The 17,272-nt window shown below is 37.7% G+C and overlaps 1 non-coding gene and 1 pseudogene across 1 annotated transcript; one reads left to right on the forward strand and one right to left on the reverse strand.

The window, feature by feature from the left end:
- Positions 1-1,463: 1,463 nt before the first annotated feature.
- LOC127241242 (uncharacterized) lies at positions 1,464-8,348 on the reverse strand (annotated as a pseudogene).
- LOC127241559 (small nucleolar RNA R71) lies at positions 6,199-6,305 on the forward strand. The gene has a single exon (XR_007836556.1). It is a non-coding gene; the product is annotated as a small nucleolar RNA R71 (small nucleolar RNA).
- Positions 8,349-17,272: the final 8,924 nt, after the last annotated feature.

The raw sequence follows: 17,272 nt of genomic DNA on the forward strand, positions 1-17,272 counted from the left end.
ATAATTGGATCAACACTCAGGTAGTGCAACAAAAGATTATTCTATAGGCTTGAGTAAAAATCAAATCTCCCTTGCTTAAAATATTCGAATCTAGCATAAAGAATCAAAGGGACTTTCAATAAGGGTTGTAACGGGGCTTATGGTCAGGGTAGGAAAAAGGATATATAAGGGCTAAAATATGTCAGAAAAAAAACACAATAAGAACACGATGCTAGCACATGAAGAACAAATCGGCATAAATAATCAAATCCTTACTCTATTCACCACCCAAACTTTAATAATGAAAATAAATGAAAATACTTTATTAAGATAATTATTTATTTTTATTTTTTATTATTATTTTTTTTTTCGTTTTTTTTTATTTTTTTTTTTTTTATTTTTTTTTGGCTTTTGCCTATATATATACCTACACTACCCACAGTTATTCCTTCATACTATGACTTAGTCGTACCCAAAGTTCGTTTCTAACTAGTGCCGAAGAAATAAAGTGTATCACAACATGGACTTAAAGTAATTCTTTCTAACATAGGGTTCAAATCGGAGAAGGCTCAATCGAAAAAAGGGTATGAGGCTAAAAAAACAGTTTATTATAAAAGAAAAAATAGGCTAAGAAGGCTTAAATGGGCTAACTAGGGGAATATATTGTGCTGGGTAATAAAGAAAGGCTTAATGGGTTACCTAATGCCCTTATCATTTTCAAAATGCAAGACCCGATAGTTGCAAGTTCAACATGCATAATCACTCAAGTTCTAGGTCATCTAATTGAGCACTACAAATCACACATGAAAATTTTTTTTCCAAAAGCCTGAATATATGCAATTTATTTTCTATTGTAACTTTGGAACATAGGCTCAAATTCTCACAGGGTTCAAACGTCGACTTGACTCAACATATCACCAATCAAATCTCATTAGTCATGCCAAACTAACCTATCACACAAACCACCTTTGACTCACTTCAGACAAATCTCAAAAACACGCGAAAGGACAGCAAATCAGGTATAAAAAGTAGTAAAAAAATTGAAAATTTTGCCCAAAAATTTGCATAACTCTCCCCACACCTAAAGTATGCACTGTCCTCAATGTAAAGAAAGCAATAAAATAAGAGAGGAACTTCCCTGGAGTCCATAGGGGGTGTAGTAGTTGGGAGCTTTGTTAACACTTCTTCATTTGATCGTGATTTTTAGGGAGGCTTGAAGTTCTCCTGAGTCCTGCGAAAACAACTAACCAACGCAAGCCATTTAGAGGAGCGGATGTGGTGATCGGTGATGACTGAGCAGGGAAGGAAGAAGTCGACGGCGCCGGAGGTTGGAGGCGGCGACTAAACCAAACAAAACTATCAAAAGTGTTATTAGCAATTAAATAATAAAAATAAATAAAATTAAAGAAAGCAATTAAATTATTTTGGGTTGTCTCCCAAAAAGCGCTTTTCTTTATAGTCTTTGAGCTAGACTTTGTTGCGTCTCAGTCCTCAACTTCGATATCGGCGAGAGACACCAACTCTACAGATTCAAGTGGGAATCCCTCGTAATATGACTTAAGACGATGTCCATTGACCACAAACTTTTTCTCCGTCCTTAAGCTCTGAATCTCCACTGCACCATAAGGAAAAAGTTTAGTAACGATAAAGGGCCCTATCCACCTAGAGCGCAGCTTTCCAGGGAAAAGCTTAAGACGAGAGTGATATAATAAGACTTTATGTCCTATCTCAAAATTTTTTCTGGAGATGTGATGATCATGAAAGGCTTTTGTCTTTTCCTTGTAGAGTATCGCATTCTCGTATGCCTCTTGTCGAATCTCCTCTAGCTCTTGAATTTGCACTTTTCGATGGGCTCCGGCTTCTTGAAGATTCATATTGCACTTTTTCACTGCCCAAAATGCCTTGTGTTGAATTTCCACAGGTAAATGGCAAGGTTTTCCATACACCAATCGAAATGGTGACATCCCTATTGGTGTCTTGTATGCTGTTCGATATGCCCACAGAGCATCATCGAGTCTCGAGCTCCAATCTTTTCTGTTCGGTTGAACAGTTTTCTCCAAGATAGACTTGACTTCGCAGTTGGAGATTTCAGCTTGTCCATTCGTTTGAGGATGATATGAGGTTGACACCTTGTGAAGCACTCCATATTTTCGAAAAAGTGCAGCCACGGTTTTGTTGCAAAAGTGAGTCCCTCTGTCACTCACAATTGCCTTTGGCACTCCAAATCGAGAGAAGATATATGACTTAATGAATTCTGCAGCCACCTTAGAATCATTAGTTCGGGTGGCTCTTGCTTCCACCCATTTTGAGACATAATCAACAGCCAAGATAATATATAAGTATCCATATGAATTAGGAAAAGGTCCCATAAAATCTATACCCCACACATCAAATATTTCGACAAATATCATAGGCGATTGAGGCATTTGATTACGAGAAAAGAGGTTACCTGTTCGTTGACATCTATCACAAGACTTACAAAACTCAAATGCGTCCTTGAAGAGAGTAGGCCAGTAAAGTCCACTATCCAACACCTTCCTAGCTGTTTTCTTGGATCCAAAGTGTCCACCACATGCCATAGAGTGACAAAAGGTCAAAACAGAATGAAATTCACTTTCATTAATGCACCTTTGAATGATCTGATCAGAGCACCGCTTCCAAAGGTAAGGGTCATCCCAAATGTAGTATTTTGCATCACTGCGGAGCTTATCCCTTTTTGCCTTTGTCCAACCTGTAGGAAACTCGTTAGTGACTAAGTAATTAAAAATATCAGCATACCAAGGGTGTGTAGTCGCAATAGAGAGAAGTTGTTCGTCAGGAAACGACTCTCGAACAGGAACTGCATCTGACTCCACGGGTATACGACTCAAGTGGTCAGCTACCAAATTTTCAGTTCCTTTCTTGTCGCGAATCTCTATGTCAAACTCTTGCAGAAGGAGTACCCATCGAATTAATCGAGGTTTGGCTTCCTTCTTTGCCATCAAGTAACGCAGAGCTGCATGGTCAGAGTACACTAACACCTTAGTGCCTAAAAGATAAGATCTAAATTTATCAAGAGCAAAAACAATAGCAAGCATCTCTTTCTCCGTGGTGGAGTAATTTAATTGAGCGCCATTCAGTGCTCGCGAAGCATAGTAGATGACATGAAAGGCTCTCCCAACTCGTTGCCCTAGAACGGCTCCCACTGCATTATCGCTTGCGTCACACATCAACTCGAATGGCAAGTCCCAATTCGGAGGTTGAATAATCGGTGGTGTTGTGAGGCGCTCTTTCAGTGCTCCAAATGCCTTCTTGCAATCGTCATTGAACTCAAATGCTACATCTTTCTGCATGAGGTGAAGCAATGGTGCTCCAATTTTGGAGAAGTCCTTGATGAAGCACCGGTAGAAACCTGCATGTCCTAAAAAACCACATAGCTCTCGCACAGAAGTAGGGTAAGGTAAAGCAGTGATTAGCTCAACTTTAGATTTATCTACTTCTATACCCTCATGTGACACCTTATGGCCTAAAACAATTCCTTGCTGAACCATCAGTTGACATTTCTCCCAATTGAGCACAAGGTTAGTTTCGATGCATCGTTTCAAGATTAAAGTCAAATTACCTAGACAATCATCAAAACTAGAGCCATATACACTAAAGTCATCCATAAAAACTTCAATGATTCGCTCAATATATTCAGAGAAAATACTTACCATACATCTTTGGAATGTAGCAGGAGCGTTACACAAACCAAAAGGCATCCTTCTGTAGGCGAAAACTCCAAACGGACAAGTGAATGATGTTTTCTCCTGATCCTCGGGTGCTATCGCTATCTGAAAATAACCTGAAAATCCATCTAAAAAGCAATAATATGCGCGACCAGCGAGTCGTTCAATCATTTGATCAATATAAGAGAGAGGAAAATGATCCTTTTTTGTTACCGCATTCAGCTTACGGTAATCTATGCATTGGCGCCATCCAGCTTGTTTTCGAACCGGGAGCTTTTCTCCTTCTCGAGTCTCTTCCACCGTTACTCCGGCTTTCTTGGGAACCACTTAAACCGGACTCACCCACCTACTATCGGAGATAGGGTAGATGATACCAGCTTCGAGAAGCTTTAACACTTCTTTCTTGACTACCTCAGTCATAATCGGGTTCAATTTCCTTTGAGCTTGTCTCACTGGTTTTGAATCCTCCTCGAGTGTGATCCTATGAGTACAAAACGAGGGATCAATACCTTTTATGTCAGCGATCGTTCATCCAATGGCGGTCTTGTGATCTTTTAAAACCTTAATCAATTTCTCTTCTTGTTCTGGTGTCAATTTTGCAGAGATGATTACCGGTAGAGTGTTCTTCTCTCCCAAATAAGCGTACTTTAGAGTTTCAGGTAAAGGCTTCAATTCCAATTCAGGTGCCTGCGTCAAAGATGGTAATAAACATTGATTAGACTCATGTAAGAATATTGGAGCTAATTCATACCTTGGTGACACTCTTGGAGTTGAGTTAAGCTCCTTGAGAACTTTTCTTATTCTCTTGTCTACGGCTATCTCTCTCCCATGTTCTTTCTCCAGATGTTCCATTAACACGATCTTCAATTCGTCGGAACCACTTAATCCAAATGCGTCCTGCACCAAGGGATCAATGATATCAATTGCATATAATGTTTCAGAATCAATAGGATGTTTCATAGCATCAAAAATATTGAAATGGACTTCTTCTCCATCAAATTCCAAAGCGAGAGTGCCCTTCCGTACATCAATTTTTGCTCCTGCAGTGCACATAAAAGGTCTTCCTAACAAAAGAGGCGGTGGATTAAAGCAGTGTGCATCATGCATATCCAGAATATAAAAATCAACAGGGAAAATTAAGTCATTAACTTGAACTAGCACGTCTTCTATCATACCATCAGGGTAAGCATTGGTTCGATCAGCAAGTTGAATAATAATTCCTGTTTCTTTTAAAGGCCCTAGATTTAAAGAATCGTATATTGATCGAGGCATGACATTAATAGCAGCTCCTAAATCTAGCATAGCCTTAGTTATCTCAGTTTTTCCAATCTTACAAGGGATAGAAAACATACCTGGATCACCTGTTTTGGGTGGTACCTTTCTTTTGAGAACAGCAGTAACGTTCTCACCCGCTATAATATGCTCGTCCCCTCGCAATTTTCTTTTGTTGGTGCACAGTTCTTTCAAAAACTTTGCGTACTTGGGGATTTGGTTGATAGCCTCCAGGAGCGGGATATTAAGTTCTACCTTCTTGAATATTTCCATCATCTCTTTTCGTTTGTTTGCCTTTTGTGGTTTCTTCAACCTGTCAGGAAAAGGAGCTGATTTAGTTTCAGTAGGAGGAACAGAGTCAGGAAGTACCTTTTCGTGAAGTTCAGCTTCTTTTTCGATCTCCATCTCAATCTGATCCTCATTCTGTTCCCTTGAGATAGGAGGTGGACCTTCCAATTCCTTTCCGCTACGAAGAGTTATAGCACTGATGTTCTTCGGGTTTTGCTCTGGTTGCGCAGGCCACTTTCCTCTTTCTCGTAGTTGTTTTACCTCTTCTGAAACTTGGCTAATCTGAATTTGTAGCTTGTCGACAGTTGACTTCATCTCTTGCTGGAATTGCAGGGTACTGGTAGCCATAGACTTCACCAAGTCTTCCAAAGATGGACTGGAGTTGCTTGTGGGTGCTTGGGGCGGCTGTTTCTCATAGAAACGAGGTTGTTGCATCTGCTGCATAGCTCCAAATGGTTGATGAGCATTACCCTGCTGTGCGTTTCCATAACGCAAGTTCGGATGATCTCTCCAGCCTGGATTGTAGGTGTTGGAGTATGGATTGTACGCTGGAGGTCTATTCATACCGTAGTTTGCAGTGTTCACATCCACTGCACATTCTTCTTGGAGGGTCGGACAAGCATTTGTAGGGTGTCCTGCACTCGTGCATATTCCACACAGCTTGACTTGGACACTCGTGTTGGATTTTTCCACAACCATCTTGCGAACGAAGCTCGTCAACTCAGAAAGTTGTTGTTGCATCGATTGGATGGCATGGTCACTGTTGTTTCCGCTCATCTGTCCAACATCTCTTGAACCAAATTGCTGCGTATTTTCAGCCATCCTCGCAATAAGATCCCAAGCTTGTGCCGGCGTCTTATTCACTAAAGCTCCACCACTTGCAGCATCGATAATGTTCCTGTCCATCAATGATAAACCATCATAAAAGTATTGAATCAATAATTGAGGGGGAATTTGATGTTGTGGACATTTAATGATAAGCTTATTGAATCGCTCCCAATATTCATGGAGCGTTTCACCTGATTGTTGTTTGATACCACATATCTCCTTCCTCAGGATCGCAGCTCTGGAAGCTGGAAAATACTTCTCCAAAAATTTCTTCTTCATGTCGTTCCACGTGTCGATGCTTCCAGGTGGGAGATAGTAAAGCCAATCCTTTGCAGCATCTTTGAGTGAGAATGGGAAGGCTCTGAGTTTGATCTGTTCGTCAGTAACACCTGGTGGTTTCATGCTGGAGCACACCACGTCGAACTCTTGCAAGTGTTTATGAGGTTCTTCACCTGCAAGTCCATGAAAAGAAGGCAATAAATGAATTAATCCAGATTTCAGTTCAAAAGCAATAGTGTTATTCAGAGTTGGAAAGTTAATGCATAAGGGCTGCTGCGCCAAGTCGGGAGCAGCCAACTCCCTTAAAGTGCGGGTGTCCTCAGCCATGACAGTCTCTTGATCACTTTCAGAGCCGCTAGAGCTGGAGATTTTGAGATGGTTTAAATATTCTGCCAGCTTCGCAACCTGAGCAACTTTTCGTTGCTTGGCTTCCTTTCGTAGCTTTCGCTCAACCTTCTCGATCTCAAGATTAAATATCAGTTCACCTGTACGAGAATAACGGGGCATAAACAAGAGAATAAATTAAAATAATACAAAAGAGTAAAACAAAGCGCCAATCCCCGGCAACGGCGCCAAAAATTGACCTGTCGCGCGGTCAATCAAATATTTCACCTACTTCGTGATCACAGTTTAATGTAATATAGGGGAAGGGATCGTCTCCACAGGGATTGTGTGATTCACTCTTTCGTGTTCTAATGCAATAAATAAAGGGGGATTTTTCTTTTATTATCTAATTAAAATAAAATAACAAAGCAATTAAATTAAAGGGGAACTGACTATCAAGGGGATGTCTGGCTCAAGGGATGATGCAGTTATGGCACTTTTGTTCTATCATTAATTCAATTAAATTAATTCTTATTAAAGTATCAATAAATTGGTTATAGTTATCAACAAGCTCTGACAACCAATTTTTCCTTACGGTGTAGGTAATTAAGGTACGATCGTTAACTACCCCTAATTAAGCAAATAAACCTAGGTGTGCCCATAAGAATATTGCCTAACCGCATTCCAATCTAGAAAAACCCAATTCAAAACAATTACTATCTAAGAGAAGCAATTAGATTTGATTGTCTAACCCCCGGGAAGGAACTATTCAACTCGGTTGTCACCTATTCAAGTGCGAATACAATTACGGATATCCTACTTGAATTGACTTTAGATTATCAGACTAATTTAAATATCGGTACCAAAATATTCAATCAATCTAACAATCACAAACGCTATTCTCAGAATTAGACGAATATTGATAATCAAAAAGAACTTTTATAAAGAAAATCAAAAATCTCCAAAACAAAAGAACCATAACATTATCACCCCTCAAACCAGAAAAGTATCTACTCCATAATTAAATAACAAAGAACAAAAGAGAAAGATGAAGTCATAGTGGGAGGGGGAAATCTTCTCTGTCGATTTGCTCATGCGCGATCTATGAATCTGTCAGTCTCCTGCTCCTGTGCGTTTCTGCCCTAGCCGTCCTCCTTTGAAACGTGTGATCCCTCCTTTTATTTAATGTTTGCCCTAATTATTTTGTAGATGGGCTTTTGGGTCTTTAATTAATTTTATTTTATTTTATTTTTTTGCCAATTATGCCAAATTTAAAATTTGCCCTCTGCACACAGCAAATAAATAATTCGCATATAAATTAGGTAGAATCCAATCAAAATCACCCAATTATCGCATATGATATGAATATAAAACGCATGCGATTTCTAACTATCAATAGCCAGATGTAGATGTCCTACTATCTTGGCATCCCGCAAAGTCGGAGTCAGAGTATCCAACGATCTCGAATTGGTCTGACCTCCTATATGTGAGCATGTGATTACTAGTTCTCTTCAGGTATCTCATCACCCTCTCTGCTACCTTCCAGTGATGCAATCCAGGATTACTGAGGTATCTTCCTAACACACCGACTATGTACGCAATATCTGGACGCATCCATACTTGTGCATACATGAAGCTCCCAACTGCCGAGGCATAGGGGATCTTTTTCATTTCCTTAATTTCTCTCCTTTAGCTATAGGGGTATCTCCCGACTTGCATTTCTGCATGTTGAATCGCTCGAGTATTTTATCAATATAGCTCTTTTGAGATAATCCGAGAATACACCGAGATCTATCACGATATATATGGATCCCCAATACAAAAGATGCTTCACCAAGATCTTTCATTTCAAAGTTACTCGAGAGAAATTTCTTAGTTTTGTGCAACATGCTCACATTATTTGTGGCAAGCAAAATGTCATTCACATACAGAACCAAGAAAATAAACTTTCTCCCATTGAACTTGTGATAAACACAATCATCAACCACATTCATCTCAAAACCATATGAGAGAATTACTTGATGAAACTTGTGATACCACTGTCGAGACGCTTGTTTGAGCCCATAGATGGATTTTCTTAATTTACAAACCATTTGCTTTACGTCACCAACCTCAAAAGTTTCTGGTTGTACCATGTAGATCGTTTCATCAATGTCACCATTTAGAAACACCGTCTTAACATCCATTCGATGGAGCTCTAAATCAAAGTATGCCACAAGAGCCATGATTGTCCTAAAAGAGCCTTTCGAAGAAACCGGAGAGAAAGTCTCTTTATAGTCAATCTCCTTTTTCTGAGTATAGCCTTTAGCTACAAGACGTGCCTTATACCTCTCCACATTACCATTTGCATCCTGTTTGGTTTTAAAGATCCATTTGCAACCTACGGGTTTTGCACCTTCTCGCAATGGGACAAGTTCCCAAACTTTATTGTCTTGCATTGACTTTTACTCATCACGCATCGCATCAATCCATTTATCTGAATAAGGACACATCAGGGCATGATAAATATTAATTGGATCTTCTTCAGTCATGCCATCATTGTCCTTACTTTCTTGAAGAAATGTCACATAATCATCTGGAATGACATTTCTTTGTTCTCTAGTGGATCTACAATTGCGTTGGCTCTTGAACTATATGTTCTTGAGTTTATTAAGTTTGTTCCATAGGCAAAGGTTCCTGTTCTATATGAACGGGTTCCTCAGTCACACTTTGAAACTCTATGGGAGCTGGAATGACTGCTGACTCATGAGGTGTTTGATCAATCACATCAGTGATTTCTTGATCCTCAAAAGTAGTCTAAAACTGTATTTCTCTCCCTAAACTCAACATCCTCAAAGAACTTGGCAGTAGTCATCTAAAAAATAGTTCTTGATGTGGGATCATAAAATTTATACCCTTTTGACCGTTCTGAATAGCCAATAAAATAATTGCTCATTGTACGATGTGCTAGCTTAGGTTCACTTGGCCTATAGGTCTTCGCTTCAGCTGAACAACCCCACACCCTAAGATGATTTAAGCTAGGCTTGTGCCCAATCCAGAGTTCATAGGGTGTTTTGACAGTCGCCTTAGTTGGCACTCGATTAAGGATGTAGACAGCTGTCTTTAATGCTTCTCCCCATAATGATGGTGGCAAAGTAGATTGACTAATCATACTTCGAACGATATCCTTCAATGTGCGGTTTCGTCTCTCAGCAACACCGTGCATGCTAGGTGAACCGGGCATAGTCTATTGAGGGACGATTCCAAACTCCTTAAGGAAGTCAACAAAAGGATCTGGACGCTGTTCACCCGAACCATCATTTATGCCGTAATATTCTCCTCTACGGTCAGATCTAATAGTTTTAATGTGTTTTCTTAGTTGATTTTCAACTTCAGCCTTAAATGCTTTGAACATGTCAAGTGCCTCAGATTTTTCCTTAATAAGGTACAGATGACCATATCGAGAATAACCGTCTATGAATGACACAAAATATTGTTGAACGTTCCACGAAGGAGTGGGAAAAGGCCCACAAATGTCTGTATGTATCAATTCTAAGACATCCGTAGCTCGATAAGTACATATCCTTTTAACCTTGGTTTGTTTACCCTTAATGCAATCGACGCAAACGTCAAAGTCTGAAAAATTTATGGAATCAAGGATTCCATCCTTAATGAGTCTTTCAACTCTATTTCTTGAAATACGACTTAAACGTTTGTGCCACAATAAACTAGAGACATGCAAGTTTAGCTTAGTACCTTCTGATTCCGTATTAAGTGCCTCATGATAGGAAACTAAAATATCGAGCATATATAAATTGCCATTCACCATAAAAGTACCAAAACCAACCAAACATGAATTAAAAGACAACTTAACTTTATTGTTTTCAAAAGAACAATGATAACCAAATTTGTCCAAATAAGAAACAGAAACTAAATTCCGTCTAAATGACGGTATAATAAAAGTGTCTTGCAATTCAAGAAAATGTCCAATACTCAATAACAACTTGAAAATGCCCACGGCTTCCACCTCTACTGAATCCTCATTTCCAAAGTAAATGCGTCTTTCAGCATCAGTTAGATTTCGGTAGCTCAGGCAACCCTGCATTTAAACACTTATATTAGTAGTTGATCCAGAGTCTAACCGCCAAGTGTTTCGAGGTACGGAACTAAATTAACCTCAGAACAAACCAAAGTAAGAAACGTACCCTTCTTCATGCGCCAATCGTGAAACTTAGTACAATTCTTCTTCTCATTTCCAGATTTTTTGCAAAAGAAGCAAGTCTTTTCAAAACGAGCCCGAGGAGCTGGAGCTGAAACATGAGCCTTAGCAGTCTCAACCTTAATGGCTTTATGTTTTCTTTTATTGCCGTCTGCATCCTTGGAGGTACCAACCATGTACCTCTTCAGTCTTATTACGCTTCATCCTTTCTTCTTCCTCAACACAGTGAGAGATGAGCTCATTAAAAGTCCACTTCTCCTTTTGACAGTTATAATTGATTTTAAACTGATCGTATTGAGTAGGAAGTGAGAGCAAAATCAATAGGACTAACATATCCTCTAAAAGGTCTAACTTAAGTGCTCTGAACTTAGAAGCAGTATTAGACATGTTCAGGATGTATTCCCTTATGTTTCCTTTGCCGTTATACCTCATGGTAATGAGACTCTTCAGAATAGTACTCATTTTCGCCTTATTGCTTTTGGTAAAGCGTTTCTCAATTTCGACAAGGAAATCATGGGCAATAATGATATCATTAGATATTGTGCCCCTAAAGATTTCTGGAATACTTTTCTTTATGATCATTAGACTAAGACGATTAGACCTATCCCACTTTTCAAACAACTGTTTTTCATCTGCAGTGCTTTCTTCCGTAGAAGAAGGGGGTTGGTCTATCCTTAATGCCAAGTCTAGATCCATACTGCCCAAATGAATCAATATTGATTCTTTCCAGTGCTGATAGTTGTCCCCAGACAGTATTGGGACTGAATAGTTAGAAGATACCATAAGATTTGATCATGAAGATAACAAGGAAAAAATATACACGTAAGTACTCAAGTAGCAGACTCAAAATAAATTAATGCAATCCCATCTCAAGACACTAAACACAACATTAATATTTAATCTTTGGATCAATGCCATTAACTGCAAGCAGTCATCTTGTTGCAATAATCATATACGGATAATAAGGTAATGTCAAACAGTAACCAATCTTTGGACTGATTTACTATTCACATAAGTTAAATCTATATAATTGTCCCATACATATTATCGCAGATGTATATTTTATTCTGTCAATTATCGATGGCCTTTGGGCCGAAGAATAATCACATGAATTAAAATACACATGTAAACACTTACGTTGTCAAGAAAAAATTTCACATAAGAGAGGTTACTTTGGCAACTTCAAATACTAGATTTTCACCGTCAAAATGCAACAAGCATTATTAATGAGTTTCCAAATTATTAAAGTTATTTGCAATATAAACAAATAATTCATTTCTGATGATACATGTATCAATTTCATAAATTGTTCAAAACAATCATGATAAATAAATAAATAAATATTTAGACGCATTTTCAAGAACACGAAGACATACATGTATTCAATATGTCTCCATCAAATAATTAAATAAGCACGTCTGCACATATATTAATGTAATTACAAATATACATTGAAGATATTGTTAAAACACACATCTTATTCCACAATAAAATAAATAAATAAATGAACAAATGAACTATCTTATTCCAAAACCTTCAAATGAATAAATAACGTCTAGGGCTATACTTGAATTTTGTACCATGAATCTTTATCTATATATCATAATATATTTGCCCACAAGAATAATAATAGAAATAAATTAATTAAAAAGAAAAACATGGGCACGAAGATCAAGTCATGCTCGTCATACAATCCAACGCATATATATTTGAATATGTACAAATTCACACATATCCAATCAAGATTCTATATAATATAGATATATGTATGGATGCTTTAATTAATTACGACACAGTGGAAGAATGCAAGGTTGTCACATCGCAATCCATACATGTTTTCTTTTACCGAATATAAGAAAACTAATTGGATACAAAAGAAAACCAAGAAAATTAATAATTCAACATGCTCTTATACCAATTGTTGAATTTAAATGCCCGATTTTTAAAGCGAAAGCGTACCTGAAGATGAAGCCATATACGAATCTTGGGTGATTAAAGGTTTGGTCTTCCAAGATCATGGTGTCGGCTTCCTTTCTGTCCTTAACGGGTGAGGAGCAAAAACTGTTGGGAGAATCAGATCTCTTTTACGGCGCATTAATCCCGGGGACCTAACCCTAGCCTATTTATAATATGGCAAACATAATTGTAATTACAATTATGACCTTAATTAATATTATTAATTTGTCACATCACCAAAATAATAATATTATACGGGTAGCTGCATTTTCATTCCATAACAATCAAGCCTATCAGCCAATAATTAATTATATTAATTAGACCACTTAAAATAATATGAATGAATAAAATAATGACTTTAACAATATATTCGATACACATATTAGATCCCAAATCCAACAGTATGAGCACAGCTTACTCCCTGATCATCCAAGTCGAAAAGCAGAAAAATATTCATATTGCTGCAGAGCATAATGCATTCTTGGTAGACAACAAAAGAACACAAAATAAAAGGCTTATTAATAAGAAAATATTACATACGGAAAAGAAAAACTCTATTTGTGAACATTGAAAAAGAAAGGACACAGTAATGAGACTTGCTTCAAGCTAAATGGAATACCTCTTCGATACAAAAAGATGGTTGACGAGAGAAATGACTTTGCCAACACAACCTCATAAACTAAATGAGTTAGTTCAAAGCTTGTTATGGCCTTCAAGAGCTGTCCAGATATTACTGCCCTGGTGAAAGTTGAAGTGCAGAAGCTGCTGATGAACAAATGTCCAGATTCATCAATTGTTCGCACCAACTCAATTATTGAGTTATCAGGTAATACACTCTCTTTTGACTCTGTGGATTTGGATAGAAATTCTTGGCTAAGTGATAGTGGAGATACTTATCATATATGCATAAATGATGAGTTGTTTGAAACCTTGAAGTCTTTAACCTCAAAGCCAAACATCTTTCTTCCAAATGGATCATTTCTCACTGCTTCTTATGCAAGATCTGTTAAGCTTAAGTTCTCATATCATATTAAAAGAAGTATTCGACATTTTCTGCCTTTAAATACAATATCCTATCTGTAAGTCTTCTACTTAAATAGTCTATCTGCAAACTTACCTTTTCATTTGACCTTTGTGAAATTTAGGACCCAAGTTATAACTAAGTTTTGGCCATTGGGAAACAAGAAAACAACCTTTACATTTTAACCAAAGAAGTCTCCCTTACCGATCACCTTACCTCAGTCTTCACCTCAACAGAAGAATCCCTACTTTGGCATAGAAGGTTTGGACATACCTCTGATGATACGCTTAAGCAGTTACCTTTCTCAATATTTTTTAAATGTAAACCATGCGACATTTGTCACAAGGCTAAACAAGCTAGGTTGCCCTTTAATAAAAAAGTCTCTTATGCTACATGTAATTTTGAACTTGTGCATATGGACTTATGGGGACCTTAAATAATACCCACCATGAATGGCTGGCACTATTTCTTAACCATTGTGGATGACCACTCACGAGCTACTTGGACATACCTCATACCAAACAAGCAAAATATTTTTCAAATTATTGAAATCTTTATCTTCTATATTCAAACACATTTCAATTCTATATTCAAACACATTTCAATCACACTATCAAAAGAATCATGATTGATAATGGTTTTAAATTCATAAACCAGCACTGCAAAATGATAAATCAAATATTTGGCATTGAACACCACCATTCATGCCCTTAAAGCCCACAACGGAATGTTATAGATGAAATAAAACACAAACACCTTCTTCAATTAACCAGAGCTTTGCTATTTCAAGCAAAATTTCCCTCAAGATTTTGGGGCGAAATCCTCCTACATGCTACATATATCCTTAACAGACTACCGTCTTATGTTCTTGGCTGGTCTACCCCTTATGAAAAACTATACCTCACCAAGCCTGATTTATCCAATCTAAGAGTATTTTGATGTTTATGTTATGCTGTCAATAATAAACCTACTAAAATCAAACTTGACCCAAGAGCCTACAAGTGTTTGTTTCTTGGTTTCCTATTTGGCCAAAAGGATTTTAAGCTCTATGATATAGAAAACAAGAAGTGTCTTACCGCTAGAGACGTTGTCTTCTATGAAAATGAGTTTCCTTACTAATTTTATGTTAATTATGTAGCTCCTACACCACCTAACACTGATCTGACATATCCAAACCAACCTCGCTTCAATTATCCACTAGGCACACCCACTCTGCAACCAACACCCAATCCAACTATTAGCCAAAACACATAACCTTAAGATCTGCCACCAGTTACACAATCTTCATCACCCATCCACCCAAACACACCATCCTTCTGCCTTGATTCCACAACCAACACTCTCATATCTAACCGTACATCCACTCAATCAACACAAGAAGTCCTACTTGATCTAGCCTTCAGTCCTTTCCCATCTACTCCAGCCAGACCTAAAAGACAAACTAGAAAACCGACTTGGATGACAGATTATGTCAGTCTTCTTGCCACCTTGCCTTCCACCTCTAACTCATCATCTTTATGTATTTGACATATTGCATTTTCTCTTGATATGCAGGAACCAACATCCTATGTACAGGCTTACAAAAAGATGTTGCCTGGAGAGCTGCTATAGAGGAAGAACTTGAAGCTTTACACAGGAACAATACGTGGGAGGTCATTACCTTGCCCGGAGGAACAAAACCTATCTCCTATAAATGAGTGTATAGAATTAAGAGAAATGTTGATGGAGGAATGCAAAAATTCAAAGCTCGACTTGTCGCCAAAGGATACTTACAAATTCTAGGAAATGATTATTTATCATTTGAACCGGTTGCTAAAAGTGTGACAGTGGGGATGTTTTTGGCAGTAGCTTGCACCAAGCATTGGAAAGTTCACAAACTTGACATGAACAATGTGTTCCTACATGTCTGACTTGAAGAATAAGTTTATATGACACCACCCCAAGGAAGTCACATACCTTCAGGGAAAGTATGCAAGTTGAACAAATCCCTCTACGGACTTAAGCGAGCTTTCTATGCAATGGTACAAGCAATTTGCTGCCAAGATTGTTGAGTATGGCTTTCAACAATCCATACACGCTCATTCTTTTTTCACACTATCTCATGGTGATTGCTTTATTGCCTTGTTGGCGTATGTCGACAATATTCTTCTCACCGACACTGACTTTATGGAAATCACAGCAGTCAAGGAATTTCTTCATCAGGAGTTTACTATTAAAAATCTTGGAAATGCTTATCTTTTCCTTGGTATCCAGATCACAGACACATCTGTTAGAATTAGCGTGTCTCAACAGAGGTTCATTGACGACATCCTTGATGAAGCAGGTCGTCATGATGCCACTCCTTGTGTCACACTTTTTGCTACTGGATGCAAATTACAGCATGATAAGGGTGATCCTCTACCGAATCTAGAAAACTACAGACGCATTGTTGGTCGCTTACTATATTTCACAATGACTAGGCCGACATTTTCTATGTTGTGCAACAGCTCTATAAATTTATGGCATCCCCCACATCCTTACACTGGAAGGTTGTGCAAAGGATTTTCAAATATCTCAAAGATACCGAGCACTTTGAACTTCTTTTTCCTTCTACTAGAGATCTCAACCTGGCTACCTACTCAAATGCTGATTGAGAATATTGCTTAGACACTACAAAAATCTCTCACTAGTTACTGCATATGGCTCGACTATTGCCTTATTTCTTGAAAGACAAAGAAGCAACCCACACTCTCTAATCCTCCCACGAAGCTGAATACCGTGCATTAGCTACTACTGTGTCTGAACTACTTTGGTTCACTTATCTGTTCATAGATTTTCTCATTCAGGTGTCCTTGCCGGGACACGGTAGCTGAGACAAATGGAGTATTAAATACATACAAGTGTTTAAAATTAGCTTTTCAAACAACTCTTAACTTTTAAAATATTTTTATTTTTTGACCAATCCAAAAGCTAATTTAAATGTTTGATAAATTAAGATTTTTAAATAACTTTTTTAACCTAAAAAACTTGTCTTTAATCACAATCAAAATATAAAACAAAAATTCTACAAATAAATACATTATATATATAATCAATTATATTTATAAAGTTAAATATAAATATATTGTGGACAAAAAATTATGTTATTTTTAATAAACACAAATTATATTTAATTTAGATTTAAAGCGGGTCTTATTCTCTAAATGAGTCATTTGATTCTCTTTCCAGGTCGATTTGTTTTTCAACTTAGTTTTCGATGGCTTCTTTGATCCGAAGAGATTTGGTCTTCGGTTTGATTTTGCCGGACTTTTGAGGGTTTTGGTCTCCGTGCGGATAATTTGATCCTCAACTTTGGATTTGATGTCTTCTTTGGACAATCCGCGGCTTTGATCTTTGGTTTGCCTTTTCCGCCTTTTGGAGAGCTTCGGTCTCCTTATGGGC

The sequence above is a fragment of the Andrographis paniculata genome, unplaced genomic scaffold (genome assembly GCF_009805555.1).
Source record: "Andrographis paniculata isolate CXL003 unplaced genomic scaffold, ASM980555v1 Contig82END, whole genome shotgun sequence".
NCBI classification, from domain to species: Eukaryota; Viridiplantae; Streptophyta; class Magnoliopsida; order Lamiales; family Acanthaceae; genus Andrographis; species Andrographis paniculata.